A 12,292-nucleotide genomic window follows, 5' to 3' on the forward strand; every position below is an offset into this window, starting at 1 on the left:
TGTATGGAGGAGGAGGGGGGGGTCAGGGGGGGATAATGTATGGAGGAGGAGGAGGGGGGGTCAGGGGGGGGATAATGTATGGAGGAGGGGGGGGGTCAGGGGGGATAATGTATGGAGGAGGAGGAGGGGGGGGGGGTCAGGGGGGGGATAATGTATGGAGGAGGAGGAGGAGGGGTCAGGGGGGGATAATGTATGGAGGAGGAGGGGGGGTCAGGGGGGGATAATGTATGGGGGGGGTGGAGGGGGGGGTCAGGGGGGATAATGTATGGAGGGGGGGTCAGGGGGGGATAATGTATGGAGGAGGGGGGTCAGGGGGGTATAATGTATGGAGGAGGAGGGGGGGTCAGGGGGGGATAATGTATGGAGGAGGGGGGGGGGTCAGGGGGGATAATGTATGGAGGAGGGGGGTCAGGGGGTATAATGTATGGAGGAGGGGGGTCAGGGGGGATAATGTATGGAGGAGGGGGGGTCAGGGGGGGATAATGTATGGAGGAGGAGGGGGGGGTCAGGGGGGATAATGTATGGGGGGGGGGGGGGGGGTCAGGGGGGATAATGTATGGAGGGGGGGGTCAGGGGGGATAATGTATGAGGGGGGGTCAGGGGGGATAATGTATGAAGGGGGTGGGGTCAGGGGGGGATAATGTATGAAGGGGGTCAGGGGGGGATAATGTATGAAGGGGGGGTCAGGGGGATATGGATGGAGGAGGAGGGGGGGTCAGGGGGGGATAATGTATGGAGGAGGAGGGGGGGGATCAGGGGGGATAATGTATGGAGGGGGGGGTCGGGGGGGATAATGTATGGAGGAGGGGGTCAGGGGGGATAATGTAGGAGGAGGAGGGGGGTCAGGGGGGACATGTATGGAGGAGGAGGGGGGGTCAGGGGGGGATAATGTATGGAGGAGGGGGTCAGGGGGGGATAATGTATGGAGGAGGGGGGTCAGGGGGGATAGTGTGTGGAGGAGGGGGGGTCAGAGGTGATAGTGTGTGGGGGGGATGGGATACAGATGGGGTAGTGTGTGTGTGTGGAGGGGGTCAAGTGGGGTAGTGTATTTGGGAATGGCGGTCAGGTTAATTGCAGGCAGGAGGGGAACTTTATTACTATGGTGGGTCCAGCAGGAGGCATTATTTCTATATAGGAGGCACAGCAGAGGAGGAATTATTACTATTTGGAAGGCACACTGAGGGCATTATTACTATATGGGGGCACAGCAGAGGACATTATTACTATTTGGAAGGCACAGCAGGGGGTCCTATATACAGGGGACAACCCACATAGCTACTAGCCTTACTGCACATGACACAAAAAAGTGGAAGTTGTAAAAGTGCGGAGCCTAAGATGTTTGTCTGGCAGGTCCAGAAAAGACGAATTGTAGCTTCAAGAAATCATCATGGAGGTCTGGGCCGGATGGAGAGGAAAAGGAAAGTGACGCCTCAGATCAAAGAAGACGTCACCTGTGAGTTACTGTATGACTTTAGAAAGGTTGGGTAACTATGACATAAAACACACACTGCTTTTTCTAGCAACAACCCAAATAAATCACTTGGGGGGGGGGGGGGGGGGGGGGGGCGCTTTATGAAGATTCGCCCTGTAGTCAAAATTACCTAGAAACTGGCCTGCTAATGATACAGGCCGCACCACGCTGTAAACTAATGAGAAACAGCCAGACCATATACTGATGGCATATGTAACAAGTTATGTAGCTCTAAAGCCCAAGTAGTGACAGAAATCAGCCATCTATGGTAAGGTGACTAAGTGCTGTAATGCAGAGAGCAAGGTGCAGAACATACCCATTCACAGTTCACTGCCCGTCCTGGATGCCGCCAAATGCCGGCATCCAGGATGGGCAGTGAACTGTGAATGGGTATGTTCTGCACCTTGCTCTCTGCATTACTGTATACACGGTGCACGGGGCGGCACTAGCTGTATACACACGGTGCACGGGGCGGCACTAGCTGTATACACGGTGCATGGGGCAGAACTAGCTGTATACACGGTGCACAGGGTGGCACTAGCTGTATACACGGTGCACGGGGCGGCACTAGCGGTATACACAGTGCACGGGCGCCACTAGCTGTATACACGGTGCACGGGGCGGCACTAGCGGTATACACGGTGCACGGGGCGGCACTAGCTGTATACACGGTGCACAGGGCGGCACTGGCTGTATACACTGTGCACGAGGCGGCACTAGCTGTAAACATGGTGCACAGAGCGGCACTAGCTGTATACACGGTGTACGGGAGCGGCACTAGCGGTATACACGGTGCACGGGCGCCACTAGCTGTATACAAGGTGCACAGGGCGGCACTGGCTGTATACACGGTGCACGAGGCGGCACTAGCTGTAAACATGGTGCACAGAGCGGCACTAGCTGTATACACGGTGCACGGGAGCGGCACTAGCGGTATACACGGTACAGCCGTTTGAGGTTTTTGCCCCTCCTCAGTACTGGCTGGGGTGCTGGCTGGCAGGTGTGAGGCCTTTGATGTGGGACAGAGAGGGTAGCATGTCTCCTTATTGCTTTGCATCTGTTTTTCTAATAATTTTTTTTATGTAGAGATGATTGCAACTCGAACTTGCTGAAGTCAGGTCAGGACGACGTTGGAGTCCTGGAAAACATAGATAAACACATCTCTAGTTTTATGAGTTATACATACACTAGTCTTATGGTCTGTTCTAGTGGAACATTACCTCTCAGTCCCACATCAAATGCCTGTTTGCTAGCTAGTAAGCACCCTGCTCTGCACTGACAGGGGACAATAACCCCCAATCCAGCTGTGTATCGATGGGTCACTTTCCCTTCCGGCAGAGATCTTAGCTAGGCATACAACCCCCTGTCATGTTTCAGGGCTCTTTAAGGGGGCGTTCACACGTACAGGATCTGCAGCAGATTTTGATGGCGCAGATTTGAAGCTGCATATTCAAAGCAAATCAATTCTGGGCCATCAAATCTGCTGCAGATCCTGTACGTGTGAACGCACCCTAAGGCTACAAACACACTTGGCGGGTCTGCAGCGAGTCTCCATGCTGCGTTTTTGCAGCGAGACTCGCTGCAGATCCCGGCCCTATACTTTAATGGCAGACAAACACGCAGCAGGGATGTACATCCCTGCTGCAAGTTTGTCTTCAGCCCACCCCATTAACCCCCCGGCCGCGGGAGCTGATACTTCACCTGATCCCGGCTCCGGCGGTTCCCGATGTCTTCAGCAAGCCGGAGCGGGGACCAGGTGAAGTATATGCTCCAGCCAGCCGGCCAACCGATCGCGCCCCCCCCCCCCCCGCAGCACCGATCGCACGCCCGCCTGCAGCCCCGGCCGCTCGATCGCCCCCCGGCAGCACCGATCGCCCACCTGCAGCCCCCATCGGGGGGGGGCGATCGGGCGGCTGGGGCTGCAGGGGGGCGTGCGAGCGATCGGTGCTGCGGGGGGGCGTGCGATCGGGCGGCCGGGGATGCGGGCGGCTGGCTGGAGCATATACTTCACCTGGTCCCCGCTCCGGCTTGCTGAAGACATCGGGAACCGCCGGATGAGGTGAAGCATCAGCTCCGGCGGCCGGGGGGTTTAATGGGGTGGGCTGCAGACAAACTCGCAGCAGGGATGTACATCCCTGCTGCGTGTTTGTCTGCCATTAAAAGTATAGGGCCGGGATCTGCAGCGAGTCTTGCTGCAAAAACGCAGCATGGAGACTCGCTGCAGACCCGCCAAGTGTGTTTGTAACCTAAAGGTTGAATGTTGATTTGAAGAGATGTAATTTCCAATAGCAGCTTAAAGGGGTGCTCCAGCGTGGGGGCACTTTTTGGGGGGGACCGGGGAGGAGGTGGCTGAAATAAAAGACGTCCACTTACCTCCCCGGTTCCAGCGGTGGGTCCCGCATCACGGTGCTCCGGTGCCTGGTTCCCGGCCACTTCCTGGTGTCTGACGCCGCCCGAGACGCTACGTCTCAGGGCCGCTCAGCCACTCAGTGAAGGAGGCGGGATCCGTTTGAAGTCCCCTCGGATCCCGCCTCCTTCACTGAGTGGCTGAGCGGCCCTGAGACGTAGCGTCTCGGGCGGCGTCAGACACCAGGAAATGGCCGGGAACCGGGCACCGGAGCGCCATGATGCGGGACCCACCACTGGAACCGGGGAGGTAAAATTACGTCTTTTATTTCAGCCACCTCCTCTCCGGTCCCCCCCAAAAAGTGCCCCCACGCTGGATAACCCCTTTAAGATCTGTTATATCACTTATATCCCCCAATGTGTACAACTTAAGTCTGAGCAAAAACTTCTATGCCTGTGAAACATGACCCAGACATAGTTATTGCTGACACTTGGGTTATACGGGGGAATCGTCTTTGTCTGTGCCAGTCCATGCACTGATAGGCTTCGTTCACACATCGTCTTTTTTTGGCCATTTAACGGCTGCCAAATAATGGTTTTTATTTCATAATGAAGGACGTTATTAGGACTCAAAATTACAGCCGCCCAACGGTCAAAAATAGACAGTGTTTGAACATAGCCGTAAAAGAAAACAAGTTAAATTGAAAAGCAAAGTAGACCAATAAGGTTACGACTCATTTTTTTAGCAACCATTCAGATAAAAGCAACCTTTTTTCCCCTCTTTGTTCCAGATGGAAATAATACCCCACCCACACACACACACTGTATTTATCATGTGATATAACAGATCTTAAAGGGGTTATCCAGCGTGGGGGCACTTTTTTGGGGGGACAGGGGAGGAGGTGGCTGAAATAAAAGAAGTCCACTTACCTCCCCGGTTCCAGCGGCGGGTCCCGCATCCCCTTGAAGTCCCCTCGGATCCCGCCTCCTTCACTGAGTGGCTGAGCGGCCCTGAGACATAGCGTCTCGGGCGGCGGCAGACACCAGGAAGCGTCCGGGAACCGGGCACCGGAGCGCCGTGATGCGGGACCCGCCGCTGGAACCGGGGAGGTAAGTGGACTTCTTTTATTTCAGCCACCTCCTCCCCTGTCCCCCCAAAAAAGTGCCCCCACGCTGGATAACTACTTTAAGATCTGTTATATCACATGATAAATACAGTGTGTGTGTGGGTGGGGTATTATTTCTATCTGGAACAAAGAGGGGAAAAAAGGTTGCTTTTATCTGAATGGTTGCTAAAAAATGAGTCGTAACCCTATTGGTCTACTTTGCTTTTCAATTTAACTTGTTTTCTTTTACGGCTATGATCAAACACTGTCTATTTTTGACCATTGGGCGGCTGTAATTTTGAGTCCTAATAACGTCCTTCATTATGAAATAAAAGCCATTATTTGGGAGCCGTTAAATGGCCAAAAAAAGACGATGTGTGAACGAAGCCTATCAGTGCATGGACTGGCACAGACAAAGACGATTCCCCCGTATAACCCAAGTGTCAGCAATAACTATGTCTGGGTCATGTTTCACAGGTATAGAAGTTTTTGCTCAGACTTAAGTTGTACACATTGGGGGAGATTTATTAAACTGGTGTAAAGTCGAACTGGCTCAGTTGCCCCTAGCAACCAATCAGATTCCACCTTTCATTCCTCAAAGATACTTTGGAAAATGAAAGGTGGAATCTAATTGGTTTCTAGGGGCAATTGAACCAGTTCTACTTTACACCAGTTTGATAAATCTCGCCCATTGACCTTGACACACCTCCCATTGTGTATTTTGGCCCTTTTTCCCCGCCACAATCTGTTGCCATGGAAAACAACAACTGACAGAGCACAATGGGTTTTAAAAAAAACAAAACACAGTTAGCATTATGCAGTTTTCAACCACATCATGTGAATGGGACCTCCCTAGCTGTACACTAAAGCAGAGCTCCTTAACCTGTGGCTTTCCAGCTATTGCAAGACTACAATTGCAATCATGTCCAGACAGCCTGTGATTGATGAGAGTTGTAGTTCTGCTGTAGCTAAAAAGTCAAAGGGTTTGAGGAAACTGCACTAACAGTCCCCATGGACTTTACACTAAAGTCAGACAAACTTGCCACTGACTGTCAGTACAAGTGTATGGGGGCTTCCACTGTCTCCACTATGGAGATAGGGATCAGGTGTGCTGGATTTTCACTGCCTTGCCCATTTGTTCTCAGACAGATAACTGTTAGGGATGAGCAAATTTACAGTACTAGCTGCCTTTAAACTGTGCTGATTCTCTCTGGGTGCCTGGAAGAGCTGGATCCAGTCCTGGGAAACTTGGAGAAGTTTCCCAGGATTGTATCTAGCTTTTCCAGGCACCAAGAGAGGGACAGCATAGATTTCAAAGGCAGCCGGCTGACAGGCCGATGGCTGAGCCCAGCGAAGCACTTCGCTAGTACTGTAAATTCGCTTATTCCTAATAACTGTTGTTCAACCGAAAGTTATTCAAAGTGTCTAGGCACCTTAAAGGGTAACGTTGCAAACTGCTGACAGACACTGTTAGATAGCTGTTAGGTCAGGAGACACATTTTTCTACATTCTGGAAGCTTTATATGAAAAGTACTGTGTGTCTCCACGTCCTAATAGTTTGGAACATGAATTACAGCTGAATAATTTCCTTTAAGGCTATGTTCACACACAGTATTTTGCAACCAGGGCTGTGGAGTCGGTAAGCCGCAGCTCCAACTCCGACTCCTGAATCTTATCAGGACCGACTCCAACTCCGACTCCTGAATTTTATCAGGACCGACTCAGACTTCTGCTCCTTCATAAATGGCCGATTAGATACCAGGGGAGTTATTTATCACACTGGCTCAGCAGCTTCTCCCTAATGTCCTACATGATCCTGGTGCAACTTCTGAGGAAATAAAGGAATACTGTATATAAAGCAGCTTCTCCTGTGTGTGCAGTGGATGCAGCAAGTCTCCAGCCTCTATGTCCTGAACTACTCACAACTAGACTAGATGGAGCAGGTGGTCTTTTCCTGCTGACAGTCTTCTATGTTTCTAACTAAATATTCACCATACTTAAAGAAACACTGCTAACAATGCCAGATACCTGTGATACAGAGGGGTCAGCCATAGTAATATAGAGGGGTCACACATAGTGGTGTTGAGGAGCACTGTGGGGGCACGCAATAGCACACACACACAGCCTGCTACAAACATAGCATACACACACAGCCTTCTGCAGCCATAGCACACACACACACACACACACACACACACACTGATACACACAGCCAGCTGCAGCCATAGCATACACACACAACCTGCTGCAGCCATAGCGCGCGCGCGCGCGCACACACACACACACACACGCACACACACACACACACACACACCTGCAGCCATAGAACACTGAAGGAAAACACACAATCTTCTCCCAGAGAGAAAACACCACACTGAGGGCAGAGGTTTTTTCCGACTCAAACTCCGACTCCATAGTCCTGTTTGCAACAAAAACCAGGAGTGGACTTAAAACACAAAAAAGCTATGTTCACACACTGTTGAAATTGCAGGGATGGACATTTTAAAATAACGGTAATTATTTGCCATTAAATGATGTCCATCCACTCAATTTTGACAGTGTGTGAGCATAGCCTGTGTTTTCAATCCACTCCTGGTTTTGGTTGCTAAATATTGAGCAAAAATACTGTGTGGGAACATAGACTAAGGCCATCATACTGCGGGCCACAACCTGGTAAATCCACAATAACTAATTTCCATCCACAGCTTCTCATAATTGGATAACTTTTATTGAGACGTCACAAAAATCAAACAATCAAAAACAAAGCTAAGAAAAAGGTGTAAAGTTGGGGGTACATGCCTTAACGAAAACACACAAAAATCTGTTCCCCCCACCTCTATGCCCTATCGTCTCTGGTATAGGGTCCCTCCAGGAGAGACTATGCATTTGGCTGGATAGTTTTCTTCAGCCTCTGGCCACACGGACAATGGGCTACGTGAGAGATAGCAAAAGTCTGTTGGCCAGTGTTCAAAAACTACCTGTCATGAACAATTTGTCGTGGTTATCTTGTGACGTTGTCACGTTATACTTCATGCGCTTACTTACCATATTTGGAAATACAGTAATTACAGTAAAAATGTATCAGATTACATTCTAATGGTCAAGCCCTTTCTGCTCTCAAATAATTTTTTCAGTTCCTAGATGATTTTTATCTCCAGATCCTTGGCTGCCCTATGGGTGCCAGTTTCTCACCATCTTTGGCTAACATCTACATGGCCTACTGGGAGGAGGTCGTCCTGTATAGGGCCCATAACCCATTTTTAGGTTGTATAACCTGGCATGGGCACTATATCAACAACCTCCTCCTACTATGGCAAGGGTCTGAGAATAAGGCCCTAAATTTTGTTTGTTGCCTTAAAGGTAATACATTAAATCTTCATTTCATTTCTCAGTTTGAAGTAGAGTCTATAGCTTTTCTGGGCTGTAAGATAGAAACATGCCTATACCGTAAACCCACCGCTGGCAATGGTGTTTTGCATGCCAGGAGTAGCCACCCACCCCCTGTTACTAGGACCCTCCCAGTTGGGGAGTTTATCCGTCTTATTTGTAACTGCTCCTGTCATGCAATCTATTTAGACAATGCGGTTAAATAAGAAAGACTTCTTGCCAGAGGGTACAAGATCCATCTAATACACAGGGCTAGAAATATAGCTGAGCAAAAAAATAGATCATATCACCTATAAGATAGGGCACATGATACTGTACTGGTTCCTCAATCTAATGTGGAATCTACTCATCTCATTGATGGGAAATCTAATGTGGACTTTGTACAGAGTTCTGCTAAACCTATCACTTTTTCCATTAATTATTGTCCACAATTCAATGAGATTCGTAGAATTATTAATAAGTATGTTCAGTTACTTTTGGAAGATTACAAATGTGAACAGGTGCTTAGTACAGGCATCAGGTACGTTGCACAAAGAGGCCAGACATTGGGCAAACTACTTTTACCCAGCAATATTAGCGTCAGGTTCCGTCCCGCGGTGCCGTTCACATCGGGCGCGCGCTCACTTCCGCCGGCTGCTGCGAGTCCTCTTCCCTGACCAGTGATTATACGCCGGAAGTCACTCGCTTCCATGCATTCTCTATGGAAGCGCGTGACTTCCGGCGTTCAAATGACAAGGGAGAGAAGAGGAGTCACAGCGCCGGCGGAAGTGAGCGCACGCCCAATGTAAACGGTACCGCGGGACAGAACTGACCGACGGGAACGGGACACCGATCATCTTCTGTAAGTATACTTGACAGCGGCTACCCGGGGGGGCGAAAAAAAAAAGTGAACTGCTTCTTTAACTGCAATTCCACACAAAGTGAATGTTGCACACTGCACTGAGTTTGAATTCCAGTATGTGGAATCAAATATCAGGAAGCTCAAAACCCGTATTGGGGAACTCCTGAGAGATATATGAACATCTATTACATCTAACAATTTTCGCTCATTATCTAGCTTTTCTAGGCATTTTGCTGAATGCCATGGAGGTGATCTAAGGGTACTATTACACGGAACGATAATCGGCCCTATCCGGCCGATTATCGTTCTGTGTAATAAACACAACGATCAGCCAATGATCGTTGTCATCGGCTGATCATTGATATAGATTCAGACCTATAATTGTCAGCCACCGACCACACATTGCTACGTGTAATAGCGGTGCGCGGCGGGTGGCTAACGATTTGCAAAAGAATACATTACCTATCCGTGGTCCAGGGCTCCTTCTGCTCCTCTTCTCCCCGGGTCCTGCGCGCTGCAGCTTTACAGCGGCATGTCTTAGCTGACGGCCACTCAGCCAATCACAGGCCAGGACCGCCACGGCAAGAGATTGGCTGAGTGGCCTGTCAACTAAGACAGACCGCTCTGAAGCTGCAGCGCGCAGGACCCGGAGAGAAGAGCAGAAGGAGCCCTGAACCCGGCATAGGTAATGTATACCAGTTTAGCAAGGGCTGCAAGGACATCGGTAACGATGTGCCTGCAATCCTTGCTAAACGATAATAGGGTCGTGTAATAGGCCCTGTAAACGAGTGCCAACCGGCGCTTATTTACATTTATTATCGGCCCGTCTAATAGTACCCTAAGAGGCTTAACAATATCTGCTATTGAAAGGGTTAATAGACCGAAATGGTGTGTGTGGAGGGGGGGGGGGGGAGGGGGAAGTACTGTGGATCCTTAATCTTAACACCAGATTTCCGAAAGGGTTTATTTACAAATCTGATTTAGGGTCCATTTACACAGAAAGATTATCTGGCAGATTATCTGCCAAAGATTTGAAGCCAAAGCCAGGAATGGATTTGAAAAGAGGAGAAATCTCAGGCTTACCTTTATGACCTGATCTCTGTTTATAGTCTGTTCCTGGCTTTGGCTTCAAATCTTTGGCAGATAATCTTTCTGTGTAAAAGGACCCTTATTCTATAGCTACTGAGATTATTTATTATGATTCTTTGGTATTTGTGTGTTTTATATTATATTTTTGTAAATTTCATATATCTGTATTGTAACTAGCCATGTGACTTACTTGGATCAGTTGTTCCCCCTTACTCTATGGGGCGTGTTTTTCTGCACAAGACATCACATCCTATGCATTTAAAAGTTAGCCATTACCTGTATGTATGTGCCATGATTAAAGGGGATGTCCAGGGGAGAACCACCTCCTGCTCCAAGGGACAGGAAACAGAACTGGCGATGAAGGGGCGGTCTCTTCTTTTATGGATCCAGTGAACTGTTTCCTGTCCAGAGGAGCTGGAGGTGGACCTCTCCATGGGTGCGAGGGTGAGAGGGTGAGAGGGAAATGTTTTATTTTCAGTCTGACAGTGCTCTCTGCTGACATCTCTGGCCGAGACAGGAACTGTCCAGAGCAGGAGAGGTTTTCTATGGGGATTCATATAAAACAGAGTTCCTGTCTTGGCCAGAGATGTCAGCAGAGAGCAGTGTGTTAGGCTGAAAATAAACAACATTTCCTGCATGACATATAGGAGCTAATAAGTATGGGAAGACTTGAGATTTTTTTTTTTTAATAGAAGTAAATTACAAATCTACATGATAACTCCCCCGCGACTTCGAGATGTGGTCTGTGGTGGTGCAATACCTGATCTTAGCTTTTTCGAAGCAAGGACACCAGGTTGTCGAATCTCCTGGTTGGAGTTGGAACAGGTGCAATCTTTCTTCCGTTCACTATTTAGCGGATCATCATATTCTACTGACAGCTCTAGTTTTGACGATCTGTTTAATGCTCCCGCAACTGTACCCCATTCTTTGTCCTTACTCTACAAAATATTATTGCGCCTTGGCAATGATGAACCACCGCCTTTCTTTTCAGCCTGGGAACGGGACTTGGGTCTCGGACTTGAACAGAAGGCGCGCCTGAAAATTTGTACATTGACTCACGGCTTATCTCAGGCCGTGAAGGCCAAAGAAAAGAACTATAAAATTGTAACGAGATGGTACTATTGTCCCACTCGTTTACACCAAATGTATCCGACAGCCTCTGATCAGTGTTGGAGATGCTTGTCCGACAGGGGCTCGTTGCTACATGTATGGTGGGGATGCCCATTGATTAAAGCTTTTTGGGATGGAATCTTCCGAATCTACAAGGAGTACTCCAAGAGGAACATCTCTAACACTCCTCAAGTAGCATTACTATCCCTGATTCCGGGGTCTTTGTCACAGATAAAAAAGGGTATGCTGAGACACATGCTGACAGCGGCTAGGATGGTAATCCCACGCCATTGGAAAACGACTACTGTGCCCTCTCTTATAGAGTGGGTGGCAGAGCTGGGCGAAATAGGGCGCATGGAGGAGTTAGTGGCTGAACAACATGATAGGTCTCCCAAATTTGATGCGGTATGGCTTCCGTGGCGACTTTTCATGGAGTCCGCCGACTTTCAGGCCTTATTGCGGTGACGTCTCTGGAGTTTCCCTGGAACTTCTTTCTGGCCTACCTTTGACCACATCCTTTGTTCAGTTTCCTGTTCCCCCTTCCCTTCCTCGTGTACTCCCCCCTACCCCCCCCCCCCCCTTTTTTTTTTTTTTTTTTTGTGTGTTGTTTCTTGTTCTATGTTGTGAGTCGTGCATGTGCTTTTTCATCTATTTTTCTTTCTTTCCTTTCTACTCTTTCAATTTGGGGTTCTGCCCGCTACCCAACGAGAAACAGGCCTTCTGTTCCCCATGATGGGGATCCTGCATTCCATGATCAAAATTTTTGTGCATTAATGCATATTAGTGTATACCTTGTTAAGGTTTTGAAGTTTCTTCATAAGTTGGTATTTTGGTTTAAGAAAACGGACACATACGTTTAAGGGTGAGTTCCGGCTACGCCTCGGTGTGTCGGTGCCACGAAATGGTTTTATGGAATCTAATGTGTCTTTCTGTATTGGGTTT

The 12,292-nt window shown here is 49.0% G+C and overlaps 1 protein-coding gene across 1 annotated transcript in view; it reads left to right on the top strand.

Annotated features, from left to right (window-relative positions):
- Positions 1 to 12,292, top strand: part of GMPR2 (guanosine monophosphate reductase 2) — a 35,297-nt gene that overhangs the window by 2,180 nt on the left and 20,825 nt on the right. The gene's annotated exons all lie outside the window — the stretch shown is intronic.

The sequence above is a fragment of the Dendropsophus ebraccatus genome, chromosome 3 (assembly GCF_027789765.1).
Source record: "Dendropsophus ebraccatus isolate aDenEbr1 chromosome 3, aDenEbr1.pat, whole genome shotgun sequence".
Classification (NCBI taxonomy): Eukaryota; Metazoa; Chordata; class Amphibia; order Anura; family Hylidae; genus Dendropsophus; species Dendropsophus ebraccatus.